Here is a 7398-nt window from a genome sequence, read left to right as displayed (position 1 = left end):
ACTGTGTTTCACATTTCATTTTGTTCAACAGCTTTCATCTTCCAAGTTTTATATAAGATTCTGCAAATCCCAGGGACAGCAAAGTGTCACTGCTAAGTGTCTAACATCAGTCATCCATGACGCTCAGAACTCATTCATTCATGAAAGATCATACTGAGCTTTTTCCTAGGGTGCAACACTTTGAGAAGCAAGCAGCACAAAACTTTCCCAACCCCAACGGAGAACTCTAATGTCTGGTTTCAAACACTGTCATATAGGGCTACAGCTTCTCAAGCATACCGTATGTGGTACAGTGAATTGCTTGGTATGGCTCTTCTAGCGATGGTCTTTGTGACTTTCACCAAACGACTAGGCGGGACTATGCAAATGTGAGATGCTTATCGCTCACCAAGGGGATTAGATACCTAGCTAATAATGTAAATAAGGTACATAGCACTCTTGTGGGGATAGAACCATGTAAATAAAGTATATAGAACCTGTGGTAGTTAAATCTGTATGTCAACTTGGCTGGGCCTGGTTGAGTGGCTGGGCAGCTGGTGGTAGTTATTCTCCATGATGAGACTGGCAATCAACTCCATGGTGGGATCTACCACAAGCAGCTGCGTAGCTGCCTTTGGGATGTGGTCTGCTTCCTGTATATAAAGAGAAGCCTTGGGGATAGTCTCTAACTTATGGCACGCTTGGACCCTGCATGTAGCCGTGTTGTTGTTCAGCCACCTGTCATGTTCTGTCGACCTTAGGATTTACAATGGACTTGAATTAATGGCCTGCTGTGTGGTTTGGTAACATTGGGACTGTGCCTTTTCACTTGTCAACCTTGGGTTTATCAGCCTCAGCAGCCAGCAGCTGTCTGAGTGAAGAAATGCCTCTAGCTCCAGTGGGCCGGGAGCAGGAGGCAGAGCTGGACCCCAAGATTGAGGGGCTTCCACCCAGCCCCTAGAGTCTGGCACTTTGAATTTGGACTTAAAGGCTCCAAACTGTAAGAGAATAAACTCCTGTTTGTTAAGGCCATCCCATTTGTGGTACATTCTTGTCAGAGTGGCACTAGGTAACCAGAACAGAACCCTAACTGGGAATTGGTCACATTTGTCATCCTGCTAGACTTTAAAATGAGCCATCCCAGAAGCAGAAAGGGAGGAATCTCACTACCATCAAGTAAGAAGAGCCAGTCAACAAAATCCTATCCAACAACATAACAGAAAACATACATCAGGACCAAGTAAGATTCATACCAGGTATGCAAGGATGGTTCAACATAAAAATAAAATAAAATAAAATAATCCATCACTTAAGTAAAATAAAGGAAAAGAATCACATGATTGTATCAATAGATGCAGAAAAGGCATTTGATAAAATCCAACACCCATTCTTGATAAAAACTCTCAGAAAAATAGGAATAGAAGGGAAATTTCTTAACATAATAAAGGGCATATATGCAAAACCAACAACCAACATTATTTTCAATGGAGAGAGACTGAAACCATTCCCCTTGCAAACAGGAATGAGACAAGGATGCCCTTTATCACCACTTCTATGCAACATTGTATTGGAAGTCCTAGCCAGGGCAATAAGGCAAGAAAAGGAAATCAAAGGCATCCAAATTAGTAAGGAAGAAGTAAAACCATCCCTATTTGCTGATGATATGATCCTATACATAGAAAACCCAAGAGACTCAGCAAGAAAACTACTGGAACTAAGTGAGAGATTTAGCATAGTGGCAGGATACAAGATCAACATACAAAAAATCAGTTGGATTCCTCTATACCAGCAAATAGGTCTCTAAAAAAGTAAATAAGGAAATCAATACCATTTACAAAAGCTACCAGAAGATAAAATACTCGGGCATAAATCTCTCAGGAACACAAAAGCCCTGTACTTGGAAAACTATAAAACAATACTTCAAGAAACTAAAGATCTACACAAATGGAAGAACATACCAGGCTCATGGATAGAAAGACTGAATATTGTGAAAACGTAATACAACCCAAAGCAATCTATATATTCAATGCAATCCCAATCCAGATCTTATCAACATTCTTTAAGGATATGGAAAAACCACTCACTCATTTTAGATGGAAAGGAAAGAGATCTCAGATAAGCAAAGCACTATTGAAGAAGAAGAAAATAGGAGGTCTCACAGTCCTGGATCTCAAAACCTACTACACAGCTACAGTAGTCAAAACACCCTGGTCTTGCTATAACAACAGACACATACACCAGTGGAAATGAATTGGGAAAGCAGAAATAGATCCATTCACCTATGGTCAGCTCATCTTTGCAAAGGGCTGAAATCCATTCAAGGGAGAAAAGACAGTCTCTGTAACAAATGGTACTGTAACACTTTGCTGAGACAGCAAGAAGCAATGGCAGAGAAATGGTGGCAGCAGAACCAGGAGACTCGACAAGGAGACCCAGCAGGAGACAATGCAGTGGGTTTCTGGAGTGAAAAAGCTGAGCACCTATGGGCAGAAGGCTTGCTGGCAGAGTAGGGTGCCTCTGGGTACTTGGTAGAGAGCAAATTTCACCAACCCACAGAGCTAGAGCTGAGCACCTTTGGGCCAAGGCTTATGGGAGGTATAGGGTGCCTTTAGAAACTTATTAGCAGAGCTAAAAGATCTAACACTTTTGCAAGCAGGGCAGGGGCCAAGAGCTGAGGGTCAGAGAGAGGTGTGCCTGCAGGCACTACTGAGAAGAGGCTGTCCCGATCAAAGAACTGTGTCTTGAGTGGTTTCTGATCCTAAATTGTAACTAATAAACCCCGTAATTGTGAATATTGTCTCTGAGTTCTGTATGGCTATTGTCACAAATTATCAAATCCAGTTGGTGTCAGAACTGGTAAAGAGATTGGTAGGTGAAGGCAAGTCTAATCTCCACATCACAGGAATCAGCTTTGGGCTGTTAATCCTCCAATCCCCTTGTGAAGTTAGAGCTGAGGTCAGATACCTCCACCCCATCATTTTTACACCCACAATCTTTATATTTTTTTTGTCTTTTTTTAAATTGTGCTTTGGGTAAAAGTTTACAGAGCAAATTTGTTCCATTCAACACTCCATATCCATTTTGTTTCATGACACGGATTGCAAACCCCATAATGTAACACCTCTCTTCCCACTTCCTCCCTTGTTGATCTTTTCCCTGTGTCCTTCTTTCCTATGCTTTCCTATCCTCTGAGCTTTCTCTCTGTGCAAATGCTGCCCTTCTGAACTCCCATGGTTGATTGTTCTAAGGATGTAAATGTTCACCTTATATACCTATCTATTGTTTGGATGGAACCCACAGGAGTGAGTTCAATCCCAGGTCTGAAGGGTGACTAGGGGCCCACAGGCTCAGGGGTTTCACCAAGTCTCTATCAGACCAGTAAGCCTGGTCTTTTTTATGATTTTTAGTTTTGTTTCACATTTTTCTCCCACTCTATCCTGGATCTCCTATTTTGATCCCTTTCTGAGTGGCTGACAGTGATAGCCAGGCACCATCTAGTTCTTCTGGTCTCATGGTCATGTAGGCTGAGGTTCCCACAGTCCACTAATCCCTTGTACTAATTGTTTCCATGTGTCTTTAATTTTCTTCATATCTCTTTGCTCTGGACAAGGAGAGACCTCATTGTTGCATCTAGATGGCCACCTGCCAGTTTTTAAGACCCCAGTTGCTACTCACCAAAGCAGGATATAAAACAATATTTTTGTGTAGTATATTATGCCAGTTGAACTTGATGTACCCCACAACCATGGTCCCAAGCCTGTGGGCCCAGCGACTCAACTCCCTTAAGGTATTTGCCTGTGGCTAAGAAGATACCATAATTATGTCCATTAACACTATTTTATATAGAGAGAGAGAAAGAGACATTTTTATAGCACATACAAATATATAAGTAGAAAGACTGTCTGACAAACATAGATGGTCATGGATATATTCTTCCTTTTGCCTACATATACCTGATCATTTAGCCCACCTATGTGTCCACTCATAGATTAATGTTTGTTATTGAGAATACAGTATTGTGTATGTAGAAATGTTTGTTTTTGTTGTCTGTACCTCTTGTAAACCTCTCCATGTCTTCCTTTCCACAATCCTTTTTTTTTGTCAAACCAATTCTACTTACTGCACCTAAAATTTATCCCAGACTCCTTGAGAACTGAACATCCCTTCAAAGGGCAGTAGCAGTAAGAATAACAGCAGAGTTGTTGCTGTTGTTATTGTCAGGTGCCTCGAGTCAGTTCAGACTAACAACCATCTCATGTACAACAGAACGAAACACTGCCTAGTCCAGTGCTATCCTCACAATCATTGCTATGTTTGAGCCAATTGGTGCAGCCACTGTATTAATCCATCTCGTTGAGGGTCTTCCTCTTTTTCACCAACCCTCTATTTACTAAGCATGACGTCCTTCTCCAGGGACTGGTCCCCCATGATAACATGTCCAAAGTACATCAGATGAAGTCCTGGAAGTCCATATTATATTCAATATTCTTCACCAACACCACAAATCTAAGGCATCAATTCTTGGTCTTCCTTATTCATTGTCCAGCTGTCATGTGCATATGAAGTGATTGAAAATACCATGGCTTGAGAAGGAACACCCTATTTCTCAGGGTAACATTGCTTTTTAATTTTTAAAGAGATCTTTTGTAACAAATTTACCAAATACAATACATCCTTTGATTTTTTGACTGTTGCTTCCATGGAAATTGACTGTAGATTCAAGTAAAATGAAATCCTTGACAACTTCAATCTTTTCTGTTTATCATGATGTTGCTTATTGGTCCAGTTGTGAGGATTTTGGTTTTATGTTGAGGTGTAATCCATAGCGAAGGCTGTAGTCTTTGGTCTTCATTAATAGTGCTTTACATCCTCTTCACTTTCAGCAAGCAAGGCTGTATCATCTACATATCCACAAGTTGTTAACGAGTCTTCCTCCAATCCTGATGTTGTATCCTTCTTCATATAGTCCAATTCTTGGATTATTTGTTCAGCATACAGACTGAACGGTACAAAGAAAGAATACAACCCTAATGCATACCTTTCCTGATTTTAAACTTTGCAATATCTCCTTGTTCTGTTCAAACAACTGCCTCTTGGTCTATGTACAGCTTCTGCATGAGCACAATTAAGTGTTCTGGAATTCCTATTCTTCTCAATGTGATCCAAATTTGTTACAATCCACACAGTTGAATGTCTTTGCATAGTTAATAAAATGTAGGTAAACATCTTTCTGGTGTTCTCTGCTTTTAGCCAAAGTCCTTCTGACATCAGCAATGATATCCCTTATTTTATGCCCTCTTCTGAATCTGGCTTGAATTTCTGGCTTGATGTCCCCCACAACCATGGTCCCAAGTCTGTGGGCCCAGCAGACTTGTCTATGTACTACTGCAACCACTTCTGAATTATCTTCAGCAAAATTTTACTAGTGTGATATTAATGATATTGCTTGATAGTTTCCACATTCTGTTGGACCACTTTTCTTTGGAATGGGCACAGATATTGATCTCTTCTCGTCAGTTGGCCAGGTAGTATTTTCCATAGACAAGGGAGCACTTCCAGAGTTGCATCTGTTTGTTAAAACATCAATTGGTACTGTCAATTCCTGGACACTTGGTTTTTGTCAATGCCTTCAGTGCAGCTTGGACTTCTTTCTTCAGTACTATCAGTTCCCAATCATATGCTGCCTCCTGAAACGGATGAATGTCAACCAATTCTTTTTGGTACACTGTATATTCCTTCCATCTTCTTTTGAGGCTTCCTGCATCAAACCTGTTCTTAAGATGGTCTCTAAAGTCAGGTGGTATACATAGGGTCATACAGGAGCAGTAGTAAAATAATAACAACAGTAGTAAAAATAATGATGGCTAACAACGTGTACCAGACACCATGCTAAGCCTCTTGCATTCATGTTACCATTTAATGCTAACAGCCTATGAAGTCCAGATATCACTAGCATCCCCATTTTAAAGATAAGCAAATTGAGGTAGAGTGGGTAAATTACTTTCCCAAGTTGCACAGACATGAATAGAAGTCTTTCCTGATTCCAGGGTCCATTTTGAGCAGCAGTCAATAAGGTCTCCTAACCTAATCTGCTTGCCTGTAGCCAAGCTGATCAGTCCAGAGCCAGTACCTTCTCGCCATGGGAGGGCACAAGAGAAGAAATAACATGAGAGGGGACATGAAAGAGAAGGCAAGTCCATTACCAAGAAAGAACAGCAGAACAAAGGTGACAGGGAGACACATGCAGGTCCTAGAGAAGGGTGGTCTTTGCATAGGGTGTTTGGCCTCTACCACAGGACTTACAGGAAGCCTTTGTGATATCACTTGAACCCTGGAATCAGCAGTTGGCTGAGAAGGAGGCAGGGGAGTCCATAGCACCAATTCCTAAACTAACTCCGACAATTCTCACGAACATTTCTTCTGCTCCACATACATCTGAGACCTTTGGGGAATTACAATAGCCTATAAGTCTCAAGGGAGCTCTGGTGGTGTAGTGCCTAAGGCATTCAACAGCTATGCAGGAGGCTGGCGGTTCAAACCCACCAACCACTCCTCGGAAGAAAGGTTCGGCAATCTATTTCCAGAGTGATACTGCCAGGGATACAGGTAAGGGGAGGGTGGAGAGGTTTTCAACAGCTAAGCGAGACAAACTTGTCTATCAGTTTGTCATACTGTGGTGGCCTGCATGTTGCTATGAGTCTTGACGCTGTGCCACCGGTGTTTCAAGTGCCAGCAGGGTTGCACATGGTGCACAGGTTTCAATGCAGCTTACAAACTGAGACAGACTAGGAAAAAGGAAGAGGCAATCCACTTCTCAAAGAATTGGCCAGGGAAAACATTATGAATAGCAGAGAAACACTGTCTGATACATTACTGCACAACTTTGTGAATAGCCTGAAAACATCACCCGATACAGTACAAGGCGATGAGCCCCTTAGGTCAGAAGGCTTTCAAAATATGACTAGGAAAGAGCTGCATCATCAGAGTAGGACCAATCTTACTGATATGGATAGAGTAAAGCTTTCAAGACTTCCATTTACTGGCACGGCAAGACTCAAATTGAGAAGAAACAGCTGCAAACATCCATTAATAATAGGAATGTGGAATGTAGGAAGCATGAATCTAGGAAAATCGGAACTTGTCAAAAACGAGATGGAACACATAAAGACTGATAATCTCGGCAATTAGTAAGCTGAAATGCACCTGTTTTGGCCATTCTGAATCAGACAACCATACAATCTACTATGCCGGAAATGACAAATTGAAGAGGAATGGCACGGCATTCATTCATTTGTCATTGAAGTACAATGCTGTCAGTGATGGGATAATATTCATGTGCCTACAAGGAAGACCATTTAATATGACCATTACTCAAATTAATGCACCAACCACCAAAGCCAAAGATGAGGAAATTGAAGA

The 7398-nt window shown here is 41.4% G+C and overlaps 1 protein-coding gene across 1 annotated transcript in view; it reads right to left on the bottom strand.

Annotated features, from left to right (window-relative positions):
- The window catches only part of RAD54L (RAD54 like), a 44860-nt gene that overhangs the window by 21679 nt on the left and 15783 nt on the right, over positions 1 to 7398 (bottom strand). The window lies entirely within an intron of this gene.

Source organism: Orycteropus afer, unplaced genomic scaffold (assembly GCF_000298275.1).
Source record: "Orycteropus afer afer isolate SDZICR_OR568_19922 unplaced genomic scaffold, OryAfe1.0 scaffold00169, whole genome shotgun sequence".
In the NCBI taxonomy this organism is placed as follows: Eukaryota; Metazoa; Chordata; class Mammalia; order Tubulidentata; family Orycteropodidae; genus Orycteropus; species Orycteropus afer.
Note: the sequence above shows the minus strand (reverse complement) of the source record. Positions and strands in the feature narration are given on the sequence as shown.